A 14,792-nucleotide genomic window follows, 5' to 3' on the forward strand; every position below is an offset into this window, starting at 1 on the left:
TACATTCCAGAACAATTTCTTCTGCCCTTAAGTGCATGTTGAAATCAGGGAATGGGGGTGAAGTCAACAGCCAAACAGTACAAATAACTACTTGAATGAAGGAGCAGAAAAAAACAATGGAAATGGTCAGCCTTTTCCCCACCCATTTCCTCATGGTAGAGTTTGGCTTGGTGGCCATGAAAGCTAAAATCACGATGGTGGTTTTTGCCAACACGCATGATACAGCTACAGTAAATATTATACCAAAAGTACTTTGTCGGAGGACACATATCACTTTATGAGGTTTTCCAATAAACAGTAAAGCACAAAGGAATGAAAGCAGAAGGGACGTGAGAAGGATGTAGGTGAGATTTCGGTTGTTGGCCTTGACGATGGGAGTGTCTTGGTACTTAATAAAGATACCCAGAACCAACAATACAATAAAAGAAGACGTAAGAGAACAAATGGCTAAGATGATCCCCAATGATTCTTCATATGTTAGGAAGGTTACAATTTTTGGAAGACATGAATTCTGATCCTTGTTTGGATATTGATCTTCTGGACATGAAAAACAGTCATCCATATCTAGGGGGAAAACACACTGGTTAGAAAGATGGTTGCACTGAAATTGAACATATGACACTGTTATCAACATTTGGGGAAAAAATAAAAAAAATATTTTTCAAGCTTTTTTTTCAATTAGGGGTGGTTCCCATTTATTAACTACATAAACAAACTTTTCAATTTCAATGATCTTGTAAACAAAACAGGGGAAGATGAGAGAAAAAGGAAAGTCCATCCATGACACCCAGTGATCCAGCTGACTTTCAAAGCAAGGGTGGGATTAGACCTTACCACCCCTTGCTTTTTAGCCTGGTGGGCCAAAACTTGGCCAAACTGGCTCTATTACTGCGGCTATTCACTTTGTTACTAGTTGCCACTACTTCTCCCATTTCCATCATTAAAGTGTACCTCAAGCAGTTAGGCTTTTGCAGAATGTATCCAAAATATGATAATTTGAGTTTGGTCATATATCTTGAGTAAAAACTCTAGGTGGATTTGTTCAATGATTTAACAAATATTTTTCAAACATGAAAGCTATGATCCACCGAGATGTTTTTGTTTTTTGTTTTGCTTTGTAGAACCTGACATTTTATCCTGTTTCTGTTTCCAGTTAAGAAAAAAAAATCTGAAAGGACATCCCTTTTTTTCTAAAATGCTTCCATTGTGGTAAAGGAACATGGTAGTTTTATATAGTGCTAATTGTATTGTTTTTATTGTCAACCACAATAATTGAATTTAAATTAGTAATTCAGTTTTGAAATGTGAAATAGATCTGGGCAAAGCATAGGATTTGATCTCCCAAAGTCTCTCTGGGTATGCAGAAAGACAAATCTATCTCCTCTCTGGATCATCTTAAAGGTCTGAGTTTTCCCGGGATGATAAGACAGCTTGTAAATTTTGCAGGTGGGTGTTATGTTGGTGCTTATGTGCATTATGAAGATGTTGTTAGAGGTTTATTTCTGTGCAGCTCTGTGCAGCTTGAATTTCAAATATCTCAGCATCCCATGTTTGCCATTACGTGAGCCACCCAGAAAAAAAAGTAGAGATCTTTTCACAATGAAAGAAAACAGTATTGAAATTTGTAGTCATAACAGTCCATATGCTTATCCTTCAGTTATCAACTATAGAATAGAATAGAATGGAATGGAATAGAATAGAATAGAATAGAATAGAATAACAGCCTTGGAAGGGACTTTAGAGGTTTTCTAGTACAACCTCCTGTTTAGGCAGGAAATCCTACACTATTGCAGGCAAATTGTTATAGTTCTAAGTTGCTTCTCTCCTTGATTCGTTTCCACCCATTGCTTCTTATCCTACCCTCAGGTGCTTTGGAGAATAACTTGACTCCCTCTCCTTTGTGGCAAGAAGATTTGGCTACATAGAAATGAATATCTATAAACATATGCACCACTCATTTATCACCACTCACCTATAAGATTGGAAATCTTTCCTTCAGGACAGTGAAGACAATCATAGCAACAAAATGGCTTCCCTTCTATTTTGCTCTTAGCATAACTCAAAGAGCAATAGTTATTACACAGAGAAAGTGGCCTGACCTATAATAAAGAAAATGAAAAAAAGAAAAAAATGCTTTTTTTTCATTGATTGCAGAGGAATAATTATTCTCTAATAAGCTTCACAATGTATCATGTTAGGTGAGAAGTGTTGTGAGTGATGTCAATGAAAAGAGGCAAGTGGAGGAAAATAGTATGGGATTTAGAGAGCAACCACTCAGACCCCTCGCTGTGTATTTTAAATGAAACTAAGTTTTTAAAAAAACCTTGAGTTAAACTCATCTTCTGCTTATGCAAGAATATGCCCATATAGGCTTTTTGGCACCCAGATAAAGGTTGCTTTCCTCTGTTGTCTTGGTAGAAGTTATTTTTTAAGCTTCTGTGTTGTCCTTGGTACTCTCTGAGCTTGGTGGTTTTCTTACAGATGTTTCATGATCAAAGTACATAACCTCAACAGTTTATTTAACTTCTTGGAGTCTTTAGATTTTCTAGAATTATGGTACTAAATATTAAGCCAAACCTGCCTTGTCTGAACCAATGTCTGTTAGATGCTGACCTTTTCTGTGATTTAAGGCAATATATGATTGCATTAATAGTATGGATTATGTACTTTAAACCAGTGATGGAATCTAAATAAAAATTACTATTGGTTCTGTGAGCGTGGGTTGATGGGGGTCATGTGACTTGGTGGGCTATGTAGTCGTGTGACTGGGGGTGTGTGTCAAAAGACAGAAACTTACTTTAACAATATTTTGCTGGAGCACGGGGTTGGACTAGATGACCCCAGGTCCCTTCCAGCCCTGGATTGCTCTGCTCTTTCAAGGTATCCTCTGAAGCTGTGGTAGTGCTAGGTTTGTGGTCCCTCCCTCCCTCGTGCTCTCCTTCTTCCTCCCTTCCTCCCTTCCTCCCTTCCTCCCTTCCTTCCTTCTTCTTTCTTTCTCCCTTCCCTCCCTTTTTTCTCCTATCCCTCTTTCTTTCTTTCTTTCTTTCTTTCTTTCTTTCTTTCTTTCTTTCTTTCTTTCTTTCTTTCTTTCGCAGCACCCCCCAAGCATTTTTGGCCTAGCAGACCTCAAGGAAGCCTCCTGGGAACAAAAATGGACCCCCAATGCAACTGATCGTCTGAATTTTTTTTCTATTTGTTAAGCATTTTTTTTTTACTACTGGTTCAGGTGAACCAGTCCAAACTGGTAGCATTCCATCCCTGCTTTAAACATTATCGGAGAAAAGTAGGTAAGTGTAAAAGTAGTTATTTATCCTGATTTTTGGATCTATATTGGTTATAATGTATGGTATTCATGAAGGGTATCTGAGGCGTCCTCTTGCCACAATGGGAACTCCTCATCCAATTTGCTCCAGCAGAAAAGGCCTGCTCTGGATCTTTCTTCTGTGAAGGAATTCCAGTTGGTTGGGGTCAAACAGAAAAGCCTTTTCCACTGTGACCCATAAACCGTGGAACACTCTCTGCAGAGGTGAGATGCATGCTTACTTTCTTGACCTTCTGGGAGGGCATTAAAAGATTTTTTTCAGTTGGCTCCCACCCTGAAGTGGGAACTCTCCAATGGAAATAATTGACAGGAAGAGGAGGGGAAGGAGGAGGAGGAGACCTCACCTCATTATCATCTTGGTTTTAGTTTTATATAAGTTTTCTTAATTGTATTTTTTTCTATTTTACCTTTTTATTGCTGGTTTACCTTTTCATTCTGCCCATCTCAATAGTATTGAGATGGGCATAATGAATGAATGAAAGGAAGGAAGGAAGGAAGGAAGGAAGAAAGAAAAAGAAAAAGAAACCCATTTTTCAATGTGACTTTGTTTACATGGTCATGTTATTATGTCACTTCTGATTTTATTTAACTTAAAGGGAATATTGCCAACTAAGCAGGGGTGAAATCCTCTCGGTTCAGCTGAATTGGTAGGGATGATTGTCTCTGGTTCTGTGAACTGGTAGTAAAAAAAAAGCTTCCGAGGATTGTACAGCTCAGCTGTGAGCCACACAATCATCGGAAGCTCCCCCCACCTGCTTTTTAAAGAATCTTTTTCCTGCCTATTCGCTTGAACAAATGCTTTCAAAAATAAAAAATATGTTGGCCACGCCCACCCATTCACATGATCCCCACCCCACCCGGCCACACCCCAGTGGCAAAAAAAGCATGATCCAAACACAAATTTTGGTCCTACCTGGTTAAACCTGTTTGGCCAAATGATGTCTTCCTCGCGGATCACTAATATGTCCTCTTGAGGAGTCACAGATCCTATTCCACCAATTTTGACTTTCACAAAGGACTTGTTTGGGAATGTCACCCAATTGATGACATCAAATCCAGTCTCTAGTTGTCCATTTTGGTTGAAAGATATTGTTTCTCCTGCAGTATTATTGAATGAGATCCTTCTAACAATTTCATTAAGCTACAAAAAACAAAATAATACATACATACAAGAAAACCAAAATAGAAAATGAGGAGAAGAACTAAACATTCCCTCAGGTTCTACAAAATGGTGAAGACTTCTCTCCACTTCAGGAAATATGAGGAAAAGACTTTTTCATTTGTAGCTCAATCTCTTAAAACACTGTTTACCAAAATTTTAAAGACCTACAGACCAGTGGTGGGTTTCAAATTTTTTTAGAACCTCTTCTGTAGGTGTGGCATGTTTTGTGTGAGTGGCTTGGTGGTCATGTGATAGTGTGGAAGTAGCTTGGCGGTCATGTGACAGGGTGAGCATGGCCAACTTGGAAAATGTGGTGAAACTCACTTAACAACATTCTTGCTTAGCAACCAAAATTTTGGGCTCAATTGTGGCCACAAGTTCTCTTTCTTTTTCTTTCTTTCTTTCTTTCTTTCTTTCTTTCTTTCTTTCTTTCTTTCTTTCTTTCTTTCTTTCTTTCTTTCATCTCTCTCTCCCATTTTTTTTCTTTCCTTCTCTCTCTCCCTCTCTCTCTCTCTCTTTGTGGCTCTTTGTCTCTCTCTCTCTCCCTCCCTTCCACTCTGTCTCTCTCTGTGATTCTCTCTCTGTGTCTGTCTCTGTGTGTGTGTGTGTCTGTATCTCTCTGTCTTCTGTCCTCTCTCCCACATGTCTGTCACTCTGTGTGTTTGTCTGTCTATCACTGACTCTCTGCGTGTCTGTGTGTGTCCCCCTCTCTCTCTCCCCCTCCCTTCCTCTCTCTGTCACTCTGTGTGTGTATGTGTTTGTGTGTGTGTCTGTCTGTCACTCATTCACTTAATCACTCATGCTGTGTGTCTCTCTCTCTCTCTGTATGTCTCTGTCTGTCTGTCTCTCCCTCCCTCCCTCCCTCCCTCAACCTCTCTCTCTCTCTTTGTGCCTCTCTCTGTCTGTATGTCTGTCTATGTCTGTCTGTCTCACTCACAAACACACACACACACACACACAATACTGTGGTCACCTTGTCGAGTGTTCCAATCACATTTGAAACACTCAACAACTGGCCTTCATTTATGTTTTGTTTGCAGCATTCTGTAGTCAAAGGACCAAAATATATCATTAAAAGTACCTGGCAATGGCATTTTTCCCTGGGGGGCTCCACAGAACATCCCAAGACTTCGGAGGGAAGCTTACAGCCTGGAGTAGGACCAAAGGCCCTCTCCCAACTGGCCCTTCCTCCCTCAGAGGGCTTTGGAGGGAAGCTTCTGCAGAAGCTTGGGTGAGTGAGAACAGGTTCTCGCTATTACAAAATCTCAGAGACGGCAATTGTACGAGCTGTGCACGTGTGCCTATGTTTTCCATGGCGTGGAGCAGCAGTGAGACTCTGCGCGACCAGCAATGACTCCGGAGGCCATCCGGGAAGATGAGAACTGCGAGGGGGTGGGGAAACCATGGTGCGGACAGGTGGGGGGAGCGAGCAAGAGTGCGGTGACCAGATGGGCAGGGGGAGCGAGCGAGTGAACGGCGACCGGACGGGCATTGGGAGCGAGTGAGGGGGATAGAGAGAGCTTTCCAGTACTGTGCCACCGGAAGAACGGGTTCCAAAATGTATGCTAAATTTCACAAAGTGTTTTTACCGTACTGGTTAGAACCAGCTGAAACCCACCCATGCTACAGACTTACTTGAGCTGATATGTGCAACCACAAATAAGGAATCCAACAGTAGATCAGTTTGTATGACCCTGTTTGGACAAAGAGGGGATCAGAAATGGGATTCACTTACCTTCCCCACCGGTTCACAAATGTCACTTACCTAATTTTTCTATATGGCTCAAGGCATATAATTGATTGTGATGAGGGTAACAATGATGATAATGCAATCGCAAATTAGGAAATATACTATTGAATAATTAAAGTCAGTTTTAAAAAAATATTCCAAAACCCATTTAAAAAAAGGAAAAGGAAATATTAGAAAATATCAGGCTTTTTTCTGCATTGCAGTACTGGAATAGTGTTTCCAGTGTGTCTGAGATATATTAACATAAATAGAGATAATTTCTGGAAAGAAAATCTGGTTTTTATTTCCTTGTCTCTCTCCCTTTATAAAAACTTAAATAAGGTTTTTAGAGGATAAGATATACACCATGTCCAAAAACAAAATAAAAATGGAAGTTGGAAATAAAAGAAGGATGTTAAAGAAGAGTACAAACTATGCTAAGATAGAGATATAAACAATATGATAATTGTTAGTATTATGATGATGGGGGTTATCATGCTTAATGTTATTATTACATTTTAATTAGAATATATGTTAAGAGGAAAAAATGAACAGGTTCACTATGTTCAACTATTTAATATACTATAATTTTAGGATGAGAGAATTAATATCAATGTAAATGATGTAAATTCTGATAGTTATTGCACAGTGATATTTGTACACACTGTTTAAGGGAAGATGGAAAGTTCATATTAAAAAAATAATTTAAAAAAAGCAAAATGATATTGAAGTAAACATTTAATTTAGCTATTGGATGACATGGGAAAAATCTACATACTTGACATTTTTCAGAGTCCTTGAGACATTACCTTCCATGGGTGAAGTTTGAGAAATTCAATAAGTCTTACTTGGCCTATTTTTGCTCTGTGTCTGAAGGAAGTTAAATGAGCAATGTGGATTGCCTGGGCCAAAATATAGATTGCATTGTAAATGCTGTAACTGTGACCAGTCATGTCCATTTCAAAAACAGATGCTGGGAGGGTCTCTAGCTTCTCCTCACCAGTGCAGATTGGTTGACTGTCCATCACAGAGTTGTGTTTCTCATCCATCATGGAGCCTGAGAACGCGCACCCAAATGCCTCCTTCCAGAAAACTCTAATAAAGCCATCTTCTTGGTTGAAATTTGGTTTGATCATCTGAAGAAATTCCCGAAACCCTTGGACTTCCCTTGAATGAACTGCAAAGGAAAGAGCACCATGGAGAAAATCTAGATCTTCCCACCTCTGAAAGGGAAGAGATGTGAAATCCATCTGGGCTATCATAATCCAGATTTTAGCATTTTCTTGTAATGGTATCTCCTCAAATGTTGACATACTAGGAAACATTCTCAAAACTATCATTATAAAAATTTCACCTTGAACTAACACTGAATTGACTGTGCTGTTCATGACCACGCTGTACATTTTTATCCCATCTTTCACCGTATTGAAAATGTCGGTAGAGTAAGAAAAAATAGGAAATCTTTCAATGAAGTCAAAGCAGATTCCAGTCTGGGCAAATATGGGAACCACATTTTGTACAAACTTCTCCCCATTCTCATTATTCACAGTTAAGACCCCAATCCATGTCCACATAAAATGCTGTAGTAACAGAAGAATTCCCTTATATTGATGGTCCATATTTGGAAACATTTGGTGATAGAAACCAGCCTGTTTGTCTTCATCTGTCAACGGAGTAGAGCCATATGTCAACTATAGAAAATGCAGAAGGATTCAGAAAGGAGACAATAAGCTTTGATATTTTTTTAATAAGGTGTGCTGATATACTTTTCAAACTAGTAGTGCACAAGTAAAAGTTTAGATCCATGTCGTAGTATCAGTTTTAGATTTGACAGCAGTATTCCTTCAAAGTCCTCTATCATAAGAGTTTAATGATATTTTTACACAATGTATCAAGCTGTGTTAGTATTAAAATTGCTTACATTAGTTTGTCTCTTCCTATGCTTTATAAGGGATGTGGTGGCTCAGTGGGTAAGATGCTGAGCTTGTCGATCAGAAAGGTCAGCAGTTCGGCTGTTTGAATCCCTAACGCTGTGTAATGGAGTGAGCTCCCATTACTTGTCCCTGCTTCTGCCAACCTAGAAGTTCAAAAGCACGTAAAAATGCAAGTAGAAACATAGGGACCACTTCGGCTTTGAAATGGAGATGAGCACCACCTCCTAGAGTCGGGAACGAATAGCACATATGTCCAAGGGGAACCTTTACGTTTTTTATGCTTTATAATTCCAGACAGTTTGTGAACTCAAAGAAGGGGCTATTTTAGTTCGTAAATAAGCTCTGTGAATGGGACAAGTAACAATTGGTGTTGCAGGAGCTTTTGAGGTCCTGTTAAGGAGCATGAGATTCTCAAATCATACATTATTATTATTGAGCCATGGTGGCACAGTGGTTTACTGCATGCTACTTCTGCTGACTGCCTGCAAATTGGCAGTTCAAATCTCACCAGGATCAAGGTTGACTCAGCCTTCCATCCATCCGAGTTAGGTAAAATGACCACCTAAATTGTTGGGGGCAATATGCTGACTCTGTAAACCTCTTAGAGAGGGCTGTAAAACACTGTAAAGAAGCATATAAGTCTAAGTGCTATTGCTGTTGCTATTATTACCCACTCAATTGAAGAAGGAACAGATATTAATACGTGCATTTCATAGATTTCAAACAAGGTTGAAAGAAAAAATGTGTTCCATGGTCTCACTCAGTTATTTGCTTCATCCCAGGGATGGGATGTTTTATCTCAAAGGAATGTTATATTTAACCAGATTTTATATGTACTCACATACATGGTTACCTGAGGAAACTTGTAAATGTGCAGAATGATGGCCACGTGAAGACATGCATCAGTGTCAGGTCCTCCAATTATTGCTACTGGATAGTTCTGGATGTCACAGTTGTAATTAGGGATTAATCTGTCTTTAGATGAAAGGAGCTCCATTGAGGCATGGTATATCCATTTTGAAGTGAACTGGCTATTATAGATTTTGAAGCCCAGTGTAACATTGGGTAAAATCTGTGGATTAGTATTGATCTCCTTAACAGCAAATACTAAAGCCAGGATATGTTGGTAAATCTGAGTCATGATTCTGAAGAGAGAGGTACATGAACTGCTACAACACATTTAACACAGAATATGGTAATTATTTCAGCCTTTCTTTCAACTATAATGTGTGGAGTTGGTCCACCCAATCTCTACAGTCTATCTATCTATCTATCTATCTATCTATCTATCTATCTATCTATCTATCTATCTATCATCTATCCATCCATCCATCCATCCATCCATCCATCCATCCATCCATCCATCCATCCATCTAGAATTGGTAAAAGTCATATGAATCAGGTTTTCCTCCCCACCCCTCCTTGGTATTGTACCTTTTTTTCTATGACTATATTAGGAAGGGCTTAGTATGTCAGTGGTGCCTTGGCTATTGACATGGGAGTTTACAATAAGTAGCAAGCTGTGAAGCATATGTTTTATGGTTTTTGCTAATGAGATCAGTAGTGAAATTCTTTGTCATGCCATCTTTCTACAATTCCATCTTTTCCCTGGAAAGGTTTATGGCAAGATTAAGATACTGCTCCAAGCTAGATTACATTATGATGTTCATCAAAAAATATTAGTATCAATAGAACTGGAAGAAACCTTAGAGGTCTTCTAGCCCAACCCACATGCTCAAACAGGAGACCCTATACCTCTTCAGATAGGTGACTGTCCAATCTTTTCTTAAAAACCTCCAGAGATGAAGCACTTAAAACTTCTGAAGGCAAGCTGTTCCATTGGTTAATTGTTCTCACTGTTAGAAAATTTCTCCTTAATCCCAAGTTGATTCTCTCCTTGGGTTAGTTTCCATACATTGTTTCTGTAACTTCGGAAAATAAATTGACCTCCTCCTCACCTTAGTTACCCATTGTATTTTTTTCAAAGTCTTAACATCTTTTTTGTAATGTGGTGACTAAAACTGAACAATGCTAGGGAGGGAAGCTTGATTCTCAGCTCCCTTCATACAGATTTTGTGTTGTACAGAGGGAGTACCATTTGAATAGGTATGGTTGTACAATAATATAATTAAATTAACTATATGGTACAATATCTACAAAGGAAAGATATTGTTTCTACAGGCTGAATCTAAAAGTGCTGACATTTCAGGAAAGCAGGGAGACAGTTGGAATAAATATCCATTCACTAAAATTCTTTTGTTGGCATTTGGTTGACACCAGATTAATGAAACAGGTAAATGGAAAAAATATGTAGAAAGTGTAAATAGAAAATAGAAAGTGTAAATATCATAAAATCTTTATGCATATGTAAAGGCAGTACACATATGAATATATTGCACAAATAAACATTAATCGTTTTTGCTCTACAGTTGCCTCAAGACCAAATGACACACTCTATCTTGGCATCTATAAACATTCAAATGATGCTCTTAATACTCATTCAAATTCAGTCTATTTTACGTATATCTCTCTGCCCATCTCTGTCTCCATCTGTCTCTCTGTCTCTCTGTCTCTTTCTCTCTCTTTCTCTCTCTCTCTCTCTCTCTCTCTCTCTCTCTCTCTCTCTGTGAATACTTACATACTATCTTCAAAGAGATCACTAGAAGGAGGTGTCTTGAAGTCCATCATCATTTGAAACATGGAGAGCTGAGAAATGATGCCAGCAATGTTGATGTTCCCCGACTGATATTGCTTGTGAAGGATAGGCAGAGGATCAGCGGTGCTGCATTTACTATGAGCAATGTTACACATTACTTGCAACCAAAGCATTGATAGGAATGCTATGGGAACACCATATAGAAGGAACCAATTCATTCTGGGACTTGTATCACTTATCTCTACATTTTCTTGTCCTTCTAAATTCTTAGCTAAAGACCTAAACTCCAAAGACCTATTTGGAGTTCATCGTTGTGGGTTTGTGTGAAAAGGATGCAAAGTTCAGACTTTAAGATAAAAACTACAGGTTAACTTGAATTGCAAATGGGAACCTTACAAAGGCAATTGACGGTCCTCAATCCACTTGAAGTGTGTCTCTTGACAATCATGGTCATGTTATTATTGTCATTATATTTGTTATTATTACATTTGAGATAATCACCAATTTAGACTAGCAGGTCCCATGTTGGGAAACTAATCAAACAGAGAAGCAACCTGGAATTAAGGAGAAACTTCCCAACAGTGATGACAATTAACCAGTGGAACAGCTTGCCTTCAGAAATCATGGGTGCTCCATCACTGCAAGTTTTTATGAAGAGACCAGACAGTCACTTATCTGAAATGGTATAGGTTCTTCTGCTTGAGCAGGGCGCTGTACTAGAAGACAATTAATCAGTGGAACAACTTGCCTCCAGAAGTTGTAAATGCTCCAACACTGGAAGTTTTTAAGAAGAGCTTAGATAACCATTTGTCTATAGTGGTGTAGGGTTTCCTGGGGGTTGGATTAGAAGAACTGCAAGGTTCCTTACAACTCTTTATTCTAAGACCTCCAAAGTGCCTTCCAACTCTGTTCTGTTCTGTTATACTCTACTCTACTCTACTCTACCCTACCCTACCCTACCCTACCCTACCCTGTACTCTACTTTACTCTACTTTACTCTACTCTGTTCTCTATTCTGTCCTATCCTGTCCTATTCACAGATAGGAAAATGTTGTTTGTCATCTCTCAGAAGCAGTTGTCTCTCATTGATACCAAGCAATAAAGGGGTTTATAAAGAATTAGAGTAAGTTTTATAAATGCAAAGGGGTTAATTAGATGTAGACCAACTGGCTAGCAATGTTCAGAGGATGTCAGGTCATAGTGGTGTAGGGTTTCCTGGGGGTTGGACTAGAAGAACTGCAAGGTCCCTTACAACTCTTTATTCTAAGACCTCCTTTTTTTTCTTTTTTTAATTCCATTTTCTATGTTACTTTATTTTTCTGTCTGAATTTTTTTTCAATAATGTTATAAAAATGGTAATATAACTAATGAAAATAGGACACTAAAACAAATAGAAGAAATAAAGTACACCCATATCAAAGGATACATGTATCAGTAAAGAAGAGGCAATAATTGTTCAGTGCCAACCTAACATAAGGCCTTGGAAAACTGTGTTTTTAAAGATTTGGGAATAGCATCAGGATGGGATCCTTATATACATTCCAAAAATAGTTTAAACCAAAGAAACCACAATCAAACTCTTTCTGATTGAGCTTACTAGATAAGGAGAAACTACTACAGGTGGCCACTTCCTCAAATAGCCAGACTCTATAAACCTGATGACTTTATAGGCAAAATCAACATGTTGAATTGCATTTAGAAACCAATTGGAAACAAAGTTTTTTAAAGCCCTGAGACATGTGAGCATAATGTAGCAGACCCATCAATGTCTTCATTGCTTTATTCTGAACCAGTTCCAATCATTGAGTGGTCTTCAGTGAATATATCACTATAGGTAGTCCTCATTTAGTGACCACAGTTCGGATCAATAATTTGACTGGTCACTGTGCAAAGCAATTGTGTTTGGAAGAGTTAGTGATAAAAGGAAACCAGGCCATTAAGGAAAATGATTTCTGGACACTACCAAAGCTGACACCAGCCTGAGCATGGAAAATAAAGAAATGGTACAAATGTTCCACGGAGGAGAACAGTCAACCTTCATCTTTGTGGCAGGCCCTAAGATATTAGAAGACTGCTGTCATGTCACCTAATGTCCTTCTTTTCATTGAACTAGACACACCCAATTTCTACAACTGTTCTTCATGTTTTAGCCTCCAATCCCCTAAACATCTTTCTTGCTCTTTGTTGCACTCTTTCTATACTCTCCACATCTTTTTATAATGGACACAATATTCCAAGTGTGGCCTTACTGGGATATTATAAAGTGGCACTAACACTTCACCTGATCTTGATTCTAACCCTTTGTTAATGCAGACTAGGACAACATTTGCTTTTTTTGGCAGCTGCAGAACTCAGGGAGTTGACCCTCATACCGCTTTCACTTGTTGAGGTTTGAGAAAGAAATAAATTAAAGGATTGTTTTGGTGAATTTGATGTGGAAGTGGAAAGTTTGGGTATATATACCTGATGAAATGAACACTCTTGACCTATACTTTGTTTATGTGAAAGAATTCTGATTTTATTTATGAACAGACTTTGCCTCTTTCCATCTGTAATGGGAAATGTCCTTTTGGCTACAGCAAGGTAAAAATTGAAGAGAAATTATCCTACTGCTACGACTGTAAACAGTGACCAGAAGGCAAGATAGCTGACCAAATGGGTAAGCAAATGAATATATTAAATATATCAATAATTTAATACATATAATTGGGGTTGGATTTTTAATCAGTATTATGGTGTCTGAAAATCTTAAGCTGTCTGATAGGTTGTATAGATGAGCAATGAAAAATGTGAACTACTTGTTTATAATTCAAAGAGATATTTAATGGCTATGAAGAATCTCAATCACCCAAAGTGATTTTTGTTGCTTTTTCAAAAGACAAGTACACTTACTTTCTTTGTTTTTCCTTCAAGATGTATTACTTCTCATCCAAGAAGCTTCTTCAGTTTTGACTGACTTGCATCCCTCAGAACTGAAGAAGCTTCTTGGATGATAAGCAAAATGTCTTCAAGGAAAAACAAAGAAAGTCATGTTGCTTTTTGAAACAGCACATTTGGGAAATATTTAATGCTACAGTCTGTCAGTTCACTTTAAATTGCATACTCTCTCTTAAGCATCAATACATTTCTCAGATTTGGATTATTCTTTATTGCTTGTATGCTTTTGGCAGGTAACCAATGTTTGTTGGTAAATAAATAATCCAGAAGGATTGTTAGTATATATTTTGGACTGTAAGGTCATGTTCCATCAAATTTAATCTGTGCAACATTTTTTCCTGCCATTTCAAAACTTTTTCATTCCAATTCCATCTGGACAGTAAAAGTGTCCTATAAATGTTTTGAGATAACTGTGTAACTTAAAAATGAACAATGCTTTAGGTAATGAATTTCATTTTAGAATATTTTGTGAAAATAATATAAACTCATAGGATCGTATAAAATCTAGTTATTACTTTTTTATGCTTAAAAGCTGTAATGGTTCCGTGAAACAGTTTTATTTGTTCTTTTCCCCCAGATTTAGATGATTGTTTTCCATGTCAAGAGGACCAACATCCAAACAAAGGTTAAGATAATTGTCTTCCAAAAACTGTAACTTATTTGACTTTCCAAGCGCTATTGGGTATTTCTCTGGTAATGATTGTGGTCTCTTTTTCTGTCCTCTCAGCTGTGGTGTTGGGAATCTTCATTAAACACCAGGACACTCCCATTGTCAAAGCCAACAACAGAAACCTCACCTATACGCTTCTCCTTGCTCTCCTGCTTTCCTTCCTTTGCACTCTGCTCTTCATTGGGCAACCTAATCCAGTGTTTTTCAACCACTGTGCCGCGGCACACTAGTGTGCCGTGACATAATGTAAGGTGTGCCGTGGGAAAAACACCTTATATATAGTCAATATAGGCACAGAGTTAAATTTTTTAAACATTTTCTAATGGTGGTGTGCCTCGTGATTTTTTTCATGAAAAAAGTGTGCCTTTGCACAAAAAAGGTT

The sequence above is a fragment of the Thamnophis elegans genome, unplaced genomic scaffold (genome assembly GCF_009769535.1).
Source record: "Thamnophis elegans isolate rThaEle1 unplaced genomic scaffold, rThaEle1.pri scaffold_38_arrow_ctg1, whole genome shotgun sequence".
Classification (NCBI taxonomy): domain Eukaryota; kingdom Metazoa; phylum Chordata; class Lepidosauria; order Squamata; family Colubridae; genus Thamnophis; species Thamnophis elegans.